The sequence below is a fragment of the Pelodiscus sinensis genome, chromosome 10 (assembly GCF_052426305.1).
Source record: "Pelodiscus sinensis isolate ZL-2025 chromosome 10, ASM5242630v1, whole genome shotgun sequence".
NCBI lineage: Eukaryota > Metazoa > Chordata > Testudines > Trionychidae > Pelodiscus > Pelodiscus sinensis.
Window position 1 is genome coordinate 12,169,650 of NC_143061.1, and position 19,787 is coordinate 12,189,436.

Consider the following 19,787-nt stretch of genomic DNA (forward strand, 5'->3'; position numbering starts at 1 on the left):
GCAGAATGGCTACAGAACTTAATGTGACCACTCCAGACTGTCGCTTCCAATGTTTGTAATTGCATTGCTGAATAACAAGTTGTGTTGGTGGCGGCAGGGTGGGACTCGGGGGACGTGTATTTTGCTTAAAGGTGGGTTTAATTACTGTCAGGATCCTGAAGGACCTGTCACACCCCAAATTCCAGCAGCACAGAGGCAGCATTTGTACAGCAAAGAGTTTATACAAAGGAAGCATTTGTTCCTAGTTGTAAGCACTAACATCCCTTTCCCTGCCTCCTGAGTAGAAACTGGCCTAGATAATCTGGGTAGCTAAGGTGAATGATTCAAATATCTGTAAATATGAGGCTGTTAAGAGACCCCTGCCCTGGGCAAGGCTAACAAAGTAAAAATTGTCCTACACTGATCAAAATCACCTGGCAAGTCTGGGGGTAAGGAAATACAAATATAGCCAGAGAGGTGCTGCTTGATTAGTTTTTTAATGGATATCAGATGTTGCATTTTGCCTAACTAATTATTAATCTCAGCACTTTTGCCTGAGTGAGGGTTGGTCAATGATTTCATATTTTGGTCGGTGGGAAGTGCTTATGTTCCAGAGAGCCTCAAGGACTCTACTTTCAGTTTAGTAACGAGTTGCCATGAGATGCTGATGAAACACCTCACTTCATCATTAGAACTCTGCAGATCCGCAGATATCCACTTTACACCTGCATGTATCCATGGATGAGGATAACTGCAGCTCTTTTTTGCAGATATGTATGTGAATGGGGTGCAAATTTTGGATCTAGAACCTGGCAAATTTGCAGGTATCCATGCATGTCAATGCGGGTATTCATGGCTCATTTGTGTGGATACAGAAGCGGATACAAGTTTTGTATCTATGCAGGGCTCTAGCCACCATGAACTAGCTCAATAGAGTGTTAGGATTTTAACACAAGGCGCTTGTTGCAAGAACCACAGGTCCGATGATGCATACCCAAGGGGGGAAGGACAGAACCAGGTGGACCGTTTTATAAATAAATATCTTTTATTTACTGACAGTGATAGATTTATAGTATTTATTCTAAGGTTTTTAATTGACCGTGTCAGCAATGAATTTACAGTAAACTTCTGATAATCCGGCATCTTTAGAACCCAGGGGGTGCCAGATTATCAGATATGCCGGACTATCGGAAGGAGGGGCTATGAAGGGTCTGGGGTGGGGGTGAGGAGGGATGTCTGGCTCTGGCCCAGGCGTCCCCGATTCAGCAGCTGCTGGTCAGTTTCAGCAGTGGCTGAATTGGGGAAGTGAGGCGCAGAGCAGCTCCAATTGTCCGGCAGCCTGGAGCACTTCTGGGTTCCTGATGGTGCCAGACCATCAGGAGTGCCGGACCAATGGAGTTTTACTGCACAATATTTATTATATTTATTCTACGATTTCTAGTTGAACGTATCAGAAATATGAAGATGGGAATGGCAAGGGGAATAGTCTCTCCTCTAAAGATATCAAGCTATACTAATTAATAACAGTGATAACTACAAACTCTATGTACTATCAAAACAACTATAACACTAAGCTATACAACAAGGAAAATCAAATCATACATACCAACTGTAGTCGGCAAGAGTAAGTCTAAACAGAGTTGTTATGCGTTCTTGTCCTTTAACCCTATATTATACTTGTTCTTGCTATGCTGGCAACAATGCTTATTTTAAATGGCATATGTTCCCAAAGACTTGCTTCTGGTTCATCAGATATAGGGGAAGGGGAAAGGGAAAGGGGGGGAAGGAATGCAGGCCTCACCACCCCTAAACTAACACGTACAAAGTTCTTCCGCAATTGACCACTACACCAACTTACACAGCACACGGAACATTTCAAAGATATCAGTTTGGTTGTGAAGGCCTTGTTTACGCCCAAGAGTTGGGGAAGGTGGCTGGTCGGTTGAAGTATACGGGAAGGCACATGCACGGTGGTACATATTACCATATACGGCCCAACGGTCACCAAGGGGGGGTATGTGTCACAGAAGCTGGGCCAAAACCGTACAGGTTTCATGCGACCAGGTAAGCCCCGCAGTTCTCACGCCAAGGTGATGGGTGAGAGAGTCCAAAGCTATTTTCCCCTTTTCACACCTTCCCTTTCGAAAGGCAATGGTATGCAGGAAGGGTGCAGCCGGTTTCTCCCATGGAGTACTGTGGCCCACTATAGCAAGAGCAGCCTGGCCAAACTTTTTACTGGGGGGCAGTTTTTTTTCTAACAGCGCTCTGCTGCCACAAGAAGATTCTGGTGAGTGTCACAGCTTGCTGCACGGATGCTGTCCTGGAGCCCACCCAGCCATATAACAGGCTGTTTCAGTTGGGGCAGTGGTTGAATGGGCTCTATTGCAGGTTCTGTCTTCTGCCTACCCTATGGAGCACTGGCAAAATTTCAGAGAGGTTTTGCCCAGAAAGGACCATGACATCATTTTGTCTGACTTCCTGTATATCACAGGCCAGCCTCATTCTGACACCACGATAGAGAGCCCAGTAACTTAAGTTATATTGAAGTATTTCCAGTCCTTGGGAGCCTGAAATGGCAGGTGCCACACTCTGGCTGTGTCTATACTGCACCCCTTTTCCGGAAAAGGGATGCAGATTAGGTACATCGGAATAGCAAAATCTGTGGGGGATTTAAATATCTCCCACGGCATTTGCATTTACATGGCTGCCGCTTTTTTCCGTCTTGGGGATAAGCCAGAGAAAAGCACCAGTCTAGACGTGATTCTCCGGAAAATAAGCCCTTTTCCGGATAATCTCTTATTCCTACTTTCAAGTAGGAATAAGAGATCCTCCGGAATAGGGCTTTATTCCAGAGGATCGCGCCAGTCTGGATGCTCTTTTCCGGCTTTTCCCCAAGCCAGAAAAAAAGCGGCGGCCATGTTTATTTAAATCCCGCGGGGGATATTTAAATCCCCCGCGCATTTCCCTATTCCAAAGTTCTAAATTAGCATGGCTATTCCGAAGAAGGGCCAGTGTAGACACAGCCTCTGAGAACAGAAGAGATCGAACTACTAACAATATTGGAAGACTGGGCAATAGCAGTGTATCGATAACTGAGATATGTGCAGATGAGTCTAACAGGTGGCCCACATCCCATGATGAAGAACATGAAAAAATCCCCCAAGTTCCTGCCAGTCTAATCTTGGGGGAGGGGAGATTGGTTCTAATGCTGCATGTGAGAGTTACAACAGGACAAAAAGTAATGGGCTTAATCTTCAAAAAGGGAGATTATTAAATACTGGACTAGGGTTCCAAGAGAGGTTGTGTAATTCTGGTCACTGGTGTTTTTTCTTTTTTTAAAGAACGGGTTAGACCAGGGCTACTCAGCATGTGGCACACAGGTCGCATTTGTTTGTGGCCCATGGTGCAGTTTGGCTTTACGCAGGGCTCAATACGCAGCCTGCGTGTGGGAGCCAAAACAAAAAAGTAGTCAACATAATGGTCTTCCGTTGACATGCGTTTTAGTAGTTAAATTCCTGGACTGTCATTTCTCATTAAAAGTGCTGTCATGTGTGTGGAAATCAGATAAATATTGCATTTTATTAATATCAGTAGAACGGATTTAAATGGGGCCTGTGTGTTGTATAGTCTTGCCTTAATCTTTGTATTCATGCCTGTCACTGTGAAAGAAGCTATTTGCATGTATATGCAACCACACTTGCGGCCCTTGGCATGTGCTGTGAGTATCATTGTAGCCCCTGGAGTTTCGAAAGTTGAGTAGCCCTGGCTTAGACAAACACTGCCAGAGGTGATCTAGATAGACTTGGCCCTGCTTCAGCCTGAGAAGCTGGACTAGATGATCTCTCATGGTCCCTTTCATCCCTACATTTCTACAATTCTTTGATTCATTTTCTCCCTCTGAATTTCTGAATTCTGACCAGGACTCCCAGTTGAAATTTAATTGGAACTCTGGAACTGGTCACTGTAGGTTTTGACTTGCCTGCATTGATTTCAGTCAGAGGACTAGTACCTCAGGAACTCACACACCTCTAGGAACCAGTAGCCTCATTGATGTGTTTCAAAACCTAGGTTGGTAGCTGGAACCCAACAAAACATTTTCAATAGAAATTTCCCCAAGATCTATAAGAGCTGAAATATTATAAGACTGGCTCTTGCCATATTAGCTCCTGGCAATAGAAGACATTCTCTTCATGTGATACTGCTAGTAAAAGATAGACCTTACTGCAAACTTCAGGTCTGGATTTCAAACCTGCAAAGTTTCATGTGTTTGGATCCAGGTTTTTAGGTCAACCAATATAGAGATTGCTATCATTATGAAATTTTGATCAAGATTGTCATTGGCTTCCAAACCCTGTCTCCTTTTCAAAGGTTAGAAGAGTTCAAATTTGGGCTTTGATTTGACACTGGTATTTATTTTTGGCCCAGGCTTAGAGAACTATGAGGCTAGAGTTTGGTATCACTTCTGCCAATGTAAATTTGGAGCAGTCAACAGAGTAGCTGTAGATGTGACCAATGTAACTGAGACCAGAATCTGAACGAAGAATGTTGGGTACATTCCCGATGGGAGTTTTACATTTCACATGCTTAGGAAAACAATCTGAAATCTGAACATTTGCGGTTCATTGATGTGCGCCACTCCAAGCACAGTTACTATGATCTAATTTCATTGTATTATAAGGCAATTAAACATGGAACAAGTCCTGTGTTGATCTATGCTGTGGAGAGATCAGGGGAGCTGACAGCTTGCATGGGCCCCTGAGTAAGGTGAAGGGAGGCCCAGTTCCATGCTCCCAGAAGGGGCAGGGGCTCGGGAGGAAGAGGCAGGACTGGAGCAGCCAGCTTTCTGTGCTGCCCTGAGTGCAGTATGCCCTCCTCATCCAGCCCTCAGAGCCACCATTGGCCCCTTTTGCATTCCGCCCCCAATGCTGGACCTGGGAGAGATATCGAAGTAAAACATAATTAGACAAAGGCAGTCAGACAGCTTTAAGAATCTATTCTTTCTTTATTTGCTGCTATTCTATTCCCCCCCCCCCCCGGTTTACAACCAGATTTGTCAGCCTGAAAGGACAGAAACAAACACAACAGGAATTTCCAATATTCTCAAGCTTTATTGAAAGAGAAGTGATATCACCATGGTTATTAACCAGAACTCATCTCCTTCAGCTGAAAAGTAATAAAAGAGAGGCTATCATTTGCAGGTAACAGAGGATTAGGCAGGCTACTGTACCACTAATTCCTGATAAATAACTGCAAGCAGATGTGGTTGTAAAGTAAAATAATTAAGTGTCTGAAGAAACCTAAAAGCATTAAAATAAACTTACTGAGAGACGTGAACATTCTTGTTTTAGAGGTAATTATATTGCAGCAAAAAGACTTAGCCAGAAATGAAGCCATGGAAGGTATGATTCAGAAGAAGAAATTTATATTACTGCATACCCTGTAATCTTCTATAGTACAGACATAGTCTGATTTATCTGTAGTCTTGTATGATCTTACATCCCTAGTTGTGACTGATGTCTATAATAACACAGGGCCCAGTTGTTCCATTTCTGCCTGTCTCTGGGACACATAATCCCAAACCCAGTCACGTCAACAGAAAGAGTTCCATTGATTTCGTTAGAGTTTGGCTCAGACCCATCCAGACCCAGATGGAGGCATGGGCAATCCAGGCTTTGAGACTAATGGGGTTTATGGGAGGCCCCAGAGACCGTTTTTGAACTTTGCAAATATTTCCTCCCTCTAGGCTCTTTTCTGTAGATTTTCTGCAGGAGGGAACAATTGAGCCCAGCTTTTTATAGTCATACAGGCCAAAGAATCAGTCTATATACAATCACATTTCATGAATATCGATCCCTGCCTCAAAGAGAAGTTTTCACTTCAAAGAAATCCAGAATGGGCCTATGTTGTGTGAGCTTCCCCCAACATTTTGTGGCTTTTCATTCTCATTGAAGACCATTTCTGTGAAAAAACCCACAAGTTTTGCAAAATGTCTCCCTTGAAATTCAGTAGAGCTATGCTCAGTTTCACTAGCTGAGTACATGGCTGAATATTCTTTCCAGACAAGAATCAGTTTGCTGTGGAAACATGCCAAAATTCATATTTTCTCTGAGAAAAAAATGGCCATTTTGTGTAAATCACAGGTATTCACCTCGGCTGGTATTTCCGCAGTTGAAAAATGGCCAGGAAAGAAATGACCAACATTTCCGTGTGAAAATCTAGGATGAGAATTTAGTCACTTTCACAGAGTCCTGCCCCTTATTATCAGGCACCACCTGCTGTTTGACAAGTGCTGTAATTACTGGGCAAACTCATTGTGTTAATTGTCTGCAGAGCTGTAAACACAGTAGCAGGGAATGGGAGAGGGTGCATGGAAGCCTGTTTCTGAAAGGGGTCAGCATGCGCAGACTGGTACAGAATACAGATTTTCATTTGGCTTTTTATTATGTAAATAGACATAAGAATGACTGAATTTTCTAAAACCAATGACTAGAGAGTGATGCTCAGATGCTGAACAGACATTTAGGTCCAGGGAAGTCAGTGACTAATGTTCAGCAGCGAGTGATCTGGCCCATAGCGTTCTTGGTTTCAGGCATAAGGGCTTGATCCTTCTTTTAGTTTTTCATCTAAAACAGGGCTGACAGCTACCACAGGCCCTGGGACAAGGTGTGTATAAGTGTGTGTGTGTGTGTGGGGGGAGGTGGCTCCGCACTGCTGGAAGGGGTGGGGCCTTTGGTGGAAGGGGAGGGGCCTGGGCAGCTAGCCCTCAGCATCAACTGTACTACAGTCCATTTCACTCCCTTCAGCCCTCAAAGCCACATGGATCAGTGGTGTGGTGCTCCAGGGGCAAATCAAAAGGGGCTGGGACTCCGGCTGCTACAGCGGCAGCAGCTGAGTGTCTCGGGCCCTCCTTAAAATCATTGGGCGCTGGGGCAAGTGCCTCCTTGCCCCCCCCCCCCCTTCAGCAGGACTGATCACTGTAAAGCTGTCAGTGGTGGAGTTATGGCTGATCCCTGTAAGCCAGAAGAGAGTCCCTCTAACAAATTTCAGAGATGTGCAGGGTCATTAGAAAATTATCCATGTACATCTCTACATGTGGGGAAGCATGTTTTTTAAGAAAGTCAAGGAGATAACTTTATTGGCCTGAAGAAATGCTCTGTAAAGCTCCAAAGCTTCTCTCTTTCATTAACGGAAGTCGTTCTGGTAAAATGTACTACCTCACCTTCCTTCTCTCTTTACCGAATTAAGTTTGTCCTGTGGCACTTTAAAACCTAACAGATTTATTTGGGCATAAGCTTCTGTGGGCAGAAGTGACCACGAAAGCTTATGCCCATATAAATGTGTTAAGTCTTTATGGTGCCACAGCACTCCTTGTTGTTTTTGCAGACACAGACTAACCCGCTACCATTCAGACTTGAATTACGTTTAACGTCTTTGGAGTCCATTGTCTTAGAAGTGCAATTGTGTACGAGTTACTGTGAAACTATCCATATGTACTTTCTAAGAGACTGACTAATGCAATTTCTGGAAGGAGTTAAGACCGTCAAAGGACTTTTTGGAACAATACCTGTGAAGTGGATTTCCTAAGGCTATATCTACATTAAAAACGTTAAAGCGCTGCCATGGCAGCTCTTCCGGCAGTGCTTTAAAAGTGATAGTATAGCCCCAGCGCCAGTGCTGAGAGAGAGCACCAGCGCTCTATGTAACCCACCTAAAGGAAAGGCAAAGCGAGAAAGTTGCAGGACATTAAAATGCCAGTGTAGACAAGTCTAAGTGTCTGGGAAATGCAAATGACCCACTTTGTATCCACTCTTTTGAAGCTATTCCCTGGGAAGGAAAATCCATGTCTACTAATTACCAGCTCCTGCAAACTCCAGATCAAAGAAGTCTAAACAAAGAGTGGACTAACCATTCAGTGTGGTTGTTTCAAGCGGAGGCTGTGATGAACTTGTAACTACAAGGAATTCCCTTTGGGTGGGGTGTGAAAGGTTGCTCCTGCCAGAATGCATGGTAAGTCTGGTAAATTTATGAGCTCTTTTATTGTTTTAAATGTAGTACTTTCAACCTTAAGAATAACTGACTTGCATAGCAAGTGGTGTGTGTTACCTTATAACTGTAGCAATTGTATCTGTTAACCATTTCTGAAGAGAATAAAAGCGGGTGACGTTGGGCAACCTGTCTTGCCTGGGAGTAACACAGTGTATTTCGCCTGGAAATACACTGGTTCGAAAGGAGAGAGATGGAAGTTTCCACCCAGAATGGCAATTGCTGGAGAGTCGGTGCCCTTGCTGGACTACTCAGGGGCAATACAGGTGCAGTCAGCTTGAACTGACATAGTTCCTATCCCTGCATTCGTCAATGCATCTGCATATGTGGAACGCTCATTGTCTTTGACCAGCGACATTCCCTGGAAGTGAAAATTTGGGGTTCAATTCCTGGCTCTGCCACTGAGTCATTATGTGATCTTGGGGAATTCATTTTACCTTTCTTAATTTACTCACCTGTGAAATAGGGGTAACTTCTTAGGCGTTTGAGATCCATAAATGAGAGGTGCTATGGAAGGTCAATGTCTAGTTTGATACAAAGTACTCCACTGAGGAAGGAACAATCAGTTTCACACATGCAGAATGGGAAGTGATTATCTAGGAAGAAGTACTGCAGAAAGGGATCTAGGGGTCATAGTGGACCACAAGCTAAATATGAGTCAACAGTGTGACACTTTCAAAAAAAGCAATCGTCATTCTGGGCTTCATTAACAGGGTGTGGTAAACAAGACACAAGAAGCAATTCTTCCTCTCTACTCTGCCCTGTTTAAGGACTCAGATGGAATACTGTGACCAGTTCTGGGTACCATATTTGAGGAAAGATGTGGAGAAATCGGAAAAGGCCCAAAGAAAAACAACAAAACTGATTAAAGGTCTAGAAATCGTGACCTGTGAGGAAAGACTGAAAGAACTGGGTTTTTGTTTAGTTTGGAAAAGGGAAGACTGAGAGGGGATATGATAATAGTGTTCAAGTACCTAAAAGGGTGATATAATGAGGAGGGAGAAAATTATTCTCCTTAACTTCTGACGATAGGACAAGAAACAATAGGCTTAAAATGCAGCCAGGGAGATGTAGGTTGAAAATTAGCAAAAACTTCCTAACTGTCAGGGTGGTTAAACGCTGAACTAAATTGCCTAGGGAAGTTGTGGAATCTCCATCATTGGAGACATTTAAGAGCAGGTTAGGCAGACATCTGTCAGGGAAGATCTAGATGGTGCTTGTTCCTGCTGTGAGGGCAGGGGACTGGACCTGATGACCTCTCAAGGTCCCTTCCCATGTTAGAGTTCTAGTATTTCATGATTCTGTGATCTCTAGGGCCAGAGAGGAAAAGAAAAGCTGGACCTTAAATCTGAGGTTGCTGTTTTTAAGGCAAAGGGGAAAATAGATAATGGCCATGACTAACTGATACACCGAGTTTCTTTTATACAATTATCAGCACATGGAAACCCGTTTGGCAAAAATGTACATGCCTCTGACTAGGGAGTGTAAAGGAAGCTCATGCAGTTGTTATGAAATTATGTTATTTAGCTTTGAAACCTAAACGTGTTTCAGCAAGAAAATTACTTTAATGCTAAAAAGAGAGAAATTTGATGCTACATGGCAATGACACAAATTCTACTTACCATTGTGCTCTTAAGTTGCACCTAATAAAAGATGACAAGACTTGCTTTACATTTTAATCTATTTGTAACATTATAATCTGACCAAGTGAACCACATTTTCCTCCTTACACAGACACATAGCCTTAAAAAAAATCAAAACAAATCATGATTTATTCCAAGTCTGAGGAATTCTGGAGGAATAGCGTGGGAGTAATCATTGTATACCCTGGATTATATTTACCCTCCAAATCTGGCCTTGATCCAGAAAGTATTTTTTCAGTCAGAAATGTCAGGCTCTTGCCCTTGAATTATTTGTTTGAAGGGAGACTTTTATTTTATTTTAATCTTTTCAGAAACAGGAAGTGTGGGTCAGTGAAAAGGGAGTGGGGCTGGGTTGGGACTCAACAGTCTAAGTCTAGCACTCACATGAAGTATTTAATTTTGGGTAAGTCACATTATTATCTGTTTTCCCTGCTCATTACAGAAATAGGAGAAAGGAGAGGATTAATTTATCTAAATCTTTGGTTTGAAATACTTAGAGTTACTGGCACTTCAGAGTCTAATTCTGTCCGAAGTGGCTAGAATAGGCTTCTAGTAAGTGTGTACATCTACATTGGTTTCTATAGACATATACAAAGGCTGAATTTGGTTTAAGCGGTCATCCCTTCTAATGCTGATAAATTGAAGTTTAATGTGGTGCAGGATGTCAGTCTTTTGAACAAGATCTTAAGAGCTAATGTCCCTTTTCCTTTGCATGGGCATTACTTGTCCCATGTCACCTCTTGTATGACTGGAACTTACTCTAATCATTTTAACTTAAAATGTTTCCTCTGCTTATTGTTAGAGGGTAGAACTCATTGAAAAAGCTTTCCTACCAAAAAGCAGTTTAATCTAAACCAACTTTTTTTGATGCAAAAATATCAATTACAAAGAAAAAAATTTAGTTTTCCCATGTGAAATTTTTAAATGACTTTTTTCCATTTTAAAAACAACTTAAAATGTTACTTTGTGTCCAGTTTTTTTATGCAAGAGAAAAATGTTCATTTAAAAACAGCCTCCTTTTGTTTGTTCAAATCTTCCCATGGGAAAACCAAACTTCTATGACTGAAAAATTTTTAGTGACGATTTTTTGTTTGAAATGTCCAGTGGCAAAACATTGCTTTTCTGGCCACCTCTATTACAAAAGTGTTCTTTGGACGGCATTTGCGCATTTTGCCAGAAGTGGATGCATTTCGGTGATTTCCCTACCCTACTAATGTATACAACACTGTAGGATACATTGGGATGTAAAACGCTGTTGTACATAAAGGTATTGAGCCATACTCTCAACTAGCATAAAGGCATATGCTAATTTATATAAACTGAAGACATGGCTCGTTATCCTTGTATCCTGCCATCAGTTTTTCCAGGAATATGTCTATGGGGTTCAAGTTACAGTTCTGACTGAAATGACAATAGGTTATGTACTTTGACTTTTTTTCATTTTTAGTGTAGTTCTCACCCTTATTTGAACACATTCATGGGAAACTATCTGTGCTCTCTTTACAACACCTCCAGTATATGCAGATTTATTTTAACATTTTAATCTATTTTCCAGTGACTCACTGTGACAGCGCGTTGGGGTCCCCCGCCTCCTGCATCCCCGAAATGGCACAAACAGACTGCACCAGCCAGTGGAATTGAGGGTGGTTTATTGCTCCTCCAGCACAGCGCAGCACAGATGTAATCTGGTTACAGGAACTGGGCTAGGATACCTCAGGCCCCCTTGAGATGGGGGAGACTGGGCCCCTAAACTCCAGCCCCTTCCCCTAGGCTGTCTCCTCCATGCTCTCAGACCGCCAGCAACCAACTAACTCTCTTCCAGCCCTGCCCCCCAGCCAGGGCAGCATCCACCTTCCTTTGTTCCTCTCCATGGGGGGTGTCTGGCCACTGGTTTGCATAGTGACTCATCCTGTTTTGCTGGGGCGTGGTCCCCACGACAGCCAGTGGGGGTTACCCCAGAGCCAGCAGCATAGAAACCAGCCAGGTACCCCCACTACGTCACACTCACTTTTAAATTGTAATGCAGTACTGTGTTTATTCATAGCTACATTATCTTCTTTGATGGATTTAAAGCTGGATATGAACTGCATTTTATTTTATTTTTAAATAACCAGGCTCTTCCTTTATTCATTTATTTTAAGTCCATCAAAATACCATTTGGTCAGTCAGTCTGTAAATTCATTACTACAACCCTTCTACTATTAATATGTTATTTGAAAATTGGGGTGGTTAATTAAATTATCTCCTCCATAAAGCTTAGTCAAGAATGACAACTACTCACCTGCAAAACTTGAGCATTGGCTCACTGATCTCAATACCATCTCTGTTACCAGAGCAATGGAGAATTCTCCAAGCATGTACAGTCAAGTTACTGGTAAAAGCTGTATTATATCTTTTATTTGAAGAAGCTTATGTTTGACTGAAGTAATAGACACCACACACTTACCCCTTGTTGCAAACTCAGTCCTGTTCTCAGGAAAAGATGAAAGAAGATAGGTAATAACTCTAGCTCCATGCAATTTTCATAAATATTTGCGGGTATGTCTACACAGCAAAGTTAATTCGAAATAACAGCCCTTATTTCGAATTAACTTTAATAGCGTCTATACAGGCAAACCGCTATTTTAAAATAAAATCAAAATAGTGGGGCACATAATTCGAATTAGTTAAACCTCATTCTATGAGGAATAACACCAAATTTGAAATAGCTAATTCGAAATAAGTGCTGCGTAGACGCTTATTTCGAAATAGGGGGCCTCCAGCCCTTCCCAGGGTGCCCTGGTGGCCACTCTGGGCCAAACCAGGAAAACTCTTCTGCTCCCCCACCCCACCCCAGCACTTAAAGGGGTAGAATCTGTTTGGCCACAGGGCCTGTGCCAGCTCCAGGTCTGCCAGCCCAGAGCCCGCAGGCACTGCCCCGACCCAGTTGCCAGCATGAGTGAGCCAGCCAGTGCCAGCCAGCTCTCCACCGCTCCCCAGGAGTAGTCTGGCAGCTCCCAGGAGCCTGCCAGGGGCTGGAAAAGGCGAGCACCTTCCTGGTCCAGTGCGGAGATCATGGACCTCTTTGAGGTTTGGGGGGAATCCTCCAACGTCCATGATCTCTGCACTAGATGCAGGAACGTGGCTGTCTACAGATGGATAGCTGACAGCCTGGCCACCAAAAGCCACATGTGCACCCAGGAGCAAGTGCGCCTGAAGATAAAGGAAATGAGGCAGGCCTATGCCAGGGCCATAGGGGGCAGCTCCCAACCAGGGGCAGACCCAGACCCCTTCCCCTACATTGAGGCCCTGGACCGCATTTTGGGGGGGATGGATGGTACATGCCCCCCAGGTGGTCATCGACCCTGGGGCAGAGGGCCCTGACGAGGGCACAGAGCAGGAGGAGGACGATGACAGCCAGGAGTCGCAGGAGCCTAGAGGGAGCGTGGCACTCACCCTGGACCCCCGAGGCATACCACCAGCACTTTCACCTCTGTCTTCTGAGGCCAGGGAGGCCTCGACATGTGAATGCCATCACTATGCCTTATGCGGGGTGGAGCAGGGCAGGGCGGGGCGGGGCAGGGCAGGGCGGGGAAAGGGAGCCCAGGGACTGAGCGTGTGGGCCTTGCTGACCACGGATCACGCAGCAACCTGTGCATGTGCCATACCAGCTGGGGCATGTGGCCCCAGCTGGCTGCCACACAGGGGCCCTGGCCCGTTACTCACACACATGTATGTATGAAGGCACATGACATGCTCTGTACCCCGGGGAGGGATACTGCACAATGCCTTCCCTCCACAAGCCCCCTCTACACAGAGGCAGGCCACATCCTCTGCCCCCACACCCACACTATATACAGCACAGGGGCATGGGTACAGTCCCAGGCTAGCTCACATCCTGGGGATAGCAGGACATGGTGGTGCAGAGACCTGCTGTTCTCACCTTGCAGAGGGGACCTGGGCTTCACCCACTGTGTCCCCAGGGAGAACTGACCACCTATCTGCTTTCTTCACAGCTGCACCAGCTGTGAGTGCAGGGCGCACCACCCCACCCAGGACATCCTCCTGCACCCGGGCCAGCAGGCGCACCTGGAGCCAGGAAGGATACCAGCATCAGCACCTGGGGTTACTGCAAAGGCAGGTCCACAGCCAGGAGCACTGGGTGCAGGAAGACCTCCAGCTGTGGCGGGAGAGCTTGCAGGAGCTGTGTGACCAGGGCCATGCCATCTGTGACCACCTGCAGACCATGGAGCAGAGATTGCTGCCTGCTGCCGCTCCAGCTATTGCTCCTCCTCCCACTCCTGCTCCCCTACTCGCTCACACCTGGAGACGCTGAAGTCCCCGCACCCGCAGTGCTGGGAGACAGGTGGGCCAGCAAGACCCCCAACCTTGAGCTTCTCCTCCCCCTTCCTCCCCTTGCCTCCCCCTTCCAGCTCCCTGCTCCCAGGTTTCCCCCTCCCCTCACCCACCCTCATTCCACCCCAGTTATGGTGAATAAACCAAGGGTTTTTTTGGCAACACGTGTTTTTATTTGACATCAGGAAGTGGGGGTTCGGAAGGGGAAAGTGGAAGGACGTGAGGGTGGAATGAGGCACAAGGTCCCAGTGGGGCACACCAGGGAGACTTCACTCCTCTTTCTGGAAGCTCTCCCATAGGGGATACCGGTAGCCCCCTGATGGGCCTCCCGGCTGGAAGCCATATGGGGCTGCACATACTGGCCAGCCAAGTGGTTGGCCTCTGCCATCCAGGCTGGCAGGAAAGCCTCCCCTTCTGCTCACACAAATTGTGCAGCACACAGCACGCTGCCACCACGTGCAGACTATTCCTCTTAGAGAGGTCGAGGTGAGTGAGGAGGCATCAAAATTGGGCCTTCAGATGGCCGAAGGCCCCCTCCACCACAATGCAGGCCCTACTGAGCCTGGCATTTAAGGCCTGCCGGGAGGGGTTGAGGTGTCCCGTGTAGGGCTTCATGAGCCAGGGTTGTAGCGGGTAGGCTGCATACCCCACCAGGCAGACAGGCATGTCCACGTCCCTGACCCTGATATGGCAGTCAGGGAAGAAGGTCCCGGTGTGCAGCCTCTGGCACATGGAGGAGTTGTGGTACACCCGCGCATCATGTGCTTTGCTGGACCATCCCATGTTGATATCTAGGAAGTGGCCCCGGTGGTCAGACACGGCCTGCAGGATGACCGAGAAATACCCCTTCCGGTTAATGTAGAGGGAGGCCTGGTCTTCTGGGGCACAGATGGGGATGTGCATCCCATCGATTGCACCCCTCGCAGTTGGGGAAACCCAGGGCACCAAATCCCTCGATGACCGCGTCCAAATCCATGAGGTGGACGACTCTGTGGAGCAGCACTCTGTTGATGGCCTTGACCACCTGCAGAGGGACACACAAAACCGAGAGTCACTGGGGTGCCAGGGTGGCTGAGAGTGTTCCTTCCCCACCACTGCACCGTGCCCCCACTCCTCAGGAACACCCCCTCTCTCCCGCAATCCTGGCCACCGTGGGCACCCCAAAGTGCGGCTGGGAAAGAACAAACTCTCCCATGGAGGGGACTTGCACCCCTCCCCCCTTTTCCCTGGGGCAGCCCATCCATTCCTTGCTCCTCCTCCCCCGGCACAATGGCCAAAGTTTGTCATACCTGCGTGAGCACTGCTCCATCGGTGGATCTCCCCATGCTGAACTGGTTCGCCACGGATCGGTAGGTATCCAGCATGGAGAACTTCCAGAGGGAGATGGCCACCCGCTTCTGGAGGGGAATGGCGGCCCTCATGCGTGTGTCCTATTGCTGCAGAGCAGGGGCGAGCCACTTGCAGAGCTCGAGGAAGGTGTTCTTCTTCATCCTGAAGTTCTGGGTCCACTGTTGGTCTCCCTAGTGCTCCAGAACAATGTGGTTCCAGCAGTCACTGCTGGTGTCCAGGCGCCAGATGCGGCGGGGCATGCTGGTGTCCGGCCACTGCTCCTCCACGGCCCCCAGAGGGGTCCGGAAGAGGACCTGGATGTTGGGCTGCCTCAGATGGTGCCAGGCAGTCACCAGCACTTGCTGCCAGGCTTGCAGCAAAAGATCCAAAAGAAACACCACAGTGCCCAGGGGTGGCTCTGGCTCCATGGTGCCGAGTGCTGTGCTGTCCCAAGTGAGGGCAACCAAGCAGGAATAGAGAAAAATGCTTTGCTGTCCCTCAGCGAGGTAGGCAAGAAAGCAGGGAAAGCTGAGAACTGGCTGTCCAGGGGGGTCCCTTTAAGCACAAGCCTCAGATAGCAGCCATACAAAGCAACTACTAACCTGATGCCCTGCCAGAACTGGTTTCAGTTGGCCTTAAATGTGATTCAGCATCCAATCAGTGTGAATGCGCTATTTCGAAATAGCAAAATGCTATTTCGAAATGCATTTTATGAGTATACTTGTTAGTTCAAAATAAGCTATTTCGAATTAACTATTTCAAATTAAGATATTTCGAAATAAAGCTGTAGTGTAGACATACTCTTCCAGAATTTCAAGGAGGCCTGCTCAATTTATTCTTTTTTTTTACTTTAATTTCTTAAATCTTTTAAAATAGTTTCAAAACACTGTTTGATTTTTCCTATTTTCTAATATTTGGTTATGAATTGAATTGCATCTTTGAAACAAGGATTTTATTTAAATGTAATTCATTATTTTGTGTCAGCCAAATGGCACATGATATTTTAAAAAAAGGTTTAACATTTATTGGCCAAGGAAATGTTTAAAGTTTGTTGGGGAACTTGAGTAAACATTCATAATTATTATTTAATATATGATAACTGTTATCACTAGGTTCATTGCTTCAGTTTTAATAAGATGGAACTGTACCTTAATTAAATAGCAGGTGGATAAAAGCATATTTGCTTTGCTCCATGTTTAATATAGCAAAATCCTTATCTATTATACAGCTGTAAACCTTAAAATGTAAACTCTTGACATTCATAAAGGATATATTCAAATTAATGGAGAACTAAGGTTTGTGCAGCTGAGCCAAACTAAATTATGTGGCGGGTTAGGGTAACCAGATAGCAAGTGCGAAAAATCAGAATGTTGGGGTGGTATAATAGGCGTCTATATAAGAAAAATCTTGAAATATTAGGACTGTCCCAATGAAACTGGGACATCTGGTCAACATTTGAGGAGTTTGGTATGACACAGAGGAAAAGTTCCAAAAGGACCTTCGTGATTTAAGGACTTAAGTCTCATTTAAATAATGTAGGCTCAAAGAAATTTAAGTTCCATTGACTTTAGAGGAGATGAGCCTCTTAAATGCCTATGGGCCAGATTTTCAAAGGTATTTAAACCATCCAAAGATGCAAACAGGTGATTAGTGTGATTGTTAAAAACACCTAACTCCCATTTGTTTCAAACATTTTCTTTTCTAAGCCTGATCTTGCCAGCATCTCTCTCTTGCGCTCTCTTTTTCAAAATGTACCTTAAACCACTTACACTATTTTGGCCAAATTCCCTTCCTGGTGTAATTGCACTGACTTTAATAGATTACATCCAGGAGTAAATATGACTTTTGCTTGTTATTCCCTACAAACACACACACACTTTCTTGTTAGAATTTCTTACTTTTTTAATTCTACATATTTTAAGATTCACAGACAATACAAGACACATAAAAGTTCTCATTACTCTCTATCATCAGCCCTGAACTGTCTTTGTTATTAGCTTCTAAATGATCTTTCTGTATCTGGCTGCAATGTTCCACATTTACCGTTCCTTCAGCTATAATAATAATCATTTTATAAGCCCTTTTAAATTTGTTTCCTGTTTTAATGTCTTGCATTCTGGCATGGTTTTCCATTTATGTCTTGCCTTCCCTCCATAATGTTACAGACATTTGTCATTGACCTTGAATGAGTGTTTTGTTAAAAAGAAACCACTTTAAATAAAAAGAAACAATGTGGTCCTGATAACATTGGAACAGCAGTACACTGTATAACCATCAAAGCTCTGGCATCTTTTGCCTTTAAACTTCAGATGTCCGAATGGAGGATAAAATAATTTCTGCACAGCAACAGCCCTGAGACAGGTGCTTTGAAGTTGGAAGCCCAATCAAATGTGCCTAACAATCTTCTACTTGTTAATCACTAACTCGGCAGTGAGGTAATGACATTTGACTGGCATGCATCTCATGTCCTTTGCAAGGTAGTCATTCGACATTGGCTGACGGTCGCTCAAGTATTCTAGGTATAAATTACCAGCTCTCTCCTGTGACGATGCGGCAAAGATTTTTAGTACTTATGAAAAGTGCTGAATTGATCACACTAGGAGATTGGACCTCTGATGCAACACGGTACACCAGATCCTATGTTGTAATCCTAACACCTGTAGTACTTTATTAATGCACAGAACAGAGAGAGTCTGGTTAACGGGAGCAAGAACTTCTATGACAGTGGCCCAATTTCCCTCACCTTGGACCTGGAAGCCCCAGTCTCTGAGGACAAGAAAATAATTTAGGTCGGTCAGTCCCTGGCCCCTCGGCTGCAGCTGCCAGCAAGAGATGGAGCTCCAGCCACTTGCCCTTTAGAGACAAGACTGACATAACCATTTAATATAGGCTAAACCTGCCACCACATAGTAATGGCATTTTATCAATACTGTCCTAAGCTGGCCTGAGTGCCTATTGCAGGCCAGAAAGGAAAGTGCAACCCCAGTGGTCAGGGAGGGCAGAGGAGGAAGGAGCCGTGAATCTTGCCAGACTGGGGTGGAGCCCACAGCTGGGCTGATGGCCAGCAGTGGAGATTTGTCCTCCCTGGCTCTGGCAAACTCTCTGATTTGGGACCACTCAGGTCCCAAGGGCGCTGGACCAGGCTGGTCCAAGGAGTACTCGATTCTAGATGAAGTAATAGTGAATTTTCAGATGTGGTAAATATTTTGCTATCCGAGCACTGGGATAAATGTTTTGTTGCATATTTGCTCAGATGTGGGGTTGTGTGTACCCGCTTTTATTACTGTATCATTTCAGTAGTGTCTAGGTACAAAGTGAAGTGCCCTATTGTATTAGGCAATGCACACCCATGCAAAAGAGCCCTCTTCCCTAGAGATCTCACAGCATAAAAAAATGGAATGAATCCAATTGGATAAAGGAAAGAAATCAGGCAAGGGGAGAGGTGGGAGGCTGAGATTTAAAAAAGAAAGAGTTGATCAGAAAAACAGCATTGACAGCTAATTAGTTGCTTAACTAATGGGGTGGGAGTCATTTGTAGGCATCACAGGAGAGGAGAAATGTTTCCATTACTCTTCTCATCTCAATTAGTCTGAGGGTTTTAACTGCTGACCCAGAGGTTCCAGGATGTTTAGAAAATTAATAAGGTAGTTTCACGATGATTAGACTTAATGCACATTAAATATTCTTTAGGGCTGGCTTCTCTTTTGGTACTTGCATGCAAACTCTAAGTCGGGTATACAGATAGTTCGGAATGGCTTGTTAGTCCAAACTATCTAGCCCGTGCCGCGTGTAGCCGCGCGGCATTGGGTTCGCACTAGCCGGCTTTTAAAAATGGCGGCGCCGGCTTTATGCTAATGAAGCCCGGGAAATTCAAATCCCGGCCTTCATTAGCAAGTTCGGTATGCATACATTACCCCCCTAGTTCGAACTAGGGGGGTAGTGTAGACATACCCTAAGTTAGTTCGAATTAGCGCTGTAGTGTAGACATACCCTCATAGACTTTCTTGTTGGAGCGCCTGTGTAGCTATGTAGTCACTACTTCTCAGGCTGGAGCCCAGGAGTGTTTCTGAAAACAAAAAAGGGAATTAAACATGCCTATGACTGCAATTGCTAAAAGCAGTGCTAAGCAGGCAATATATCTCACCTAGGGAATGCTGACCTATATTCATTGAGTCCTGGGCTCTGCCAGATCTTCATATAAATATAAGCCCACCACTGGGATGTCTGATGGAAGCTGGGGTCCCAACCCCATGAGGTACCTGGAACACCATAGCAGGGCTGAAGCCAACTGGTGTGACACAGGAAGCAAGTGTGGTTTAGGTTGGACATTAGAAAAAACTCCCTAACCGTTAGAGTGGTTAAACACTGGAATAAATTGGTGAGGGAGGTTGTGGATTCTCCATCACTGGAGATATGTAAGGGCTGATTAGATAGGCAGCTATCAAAGGATGATGTGGA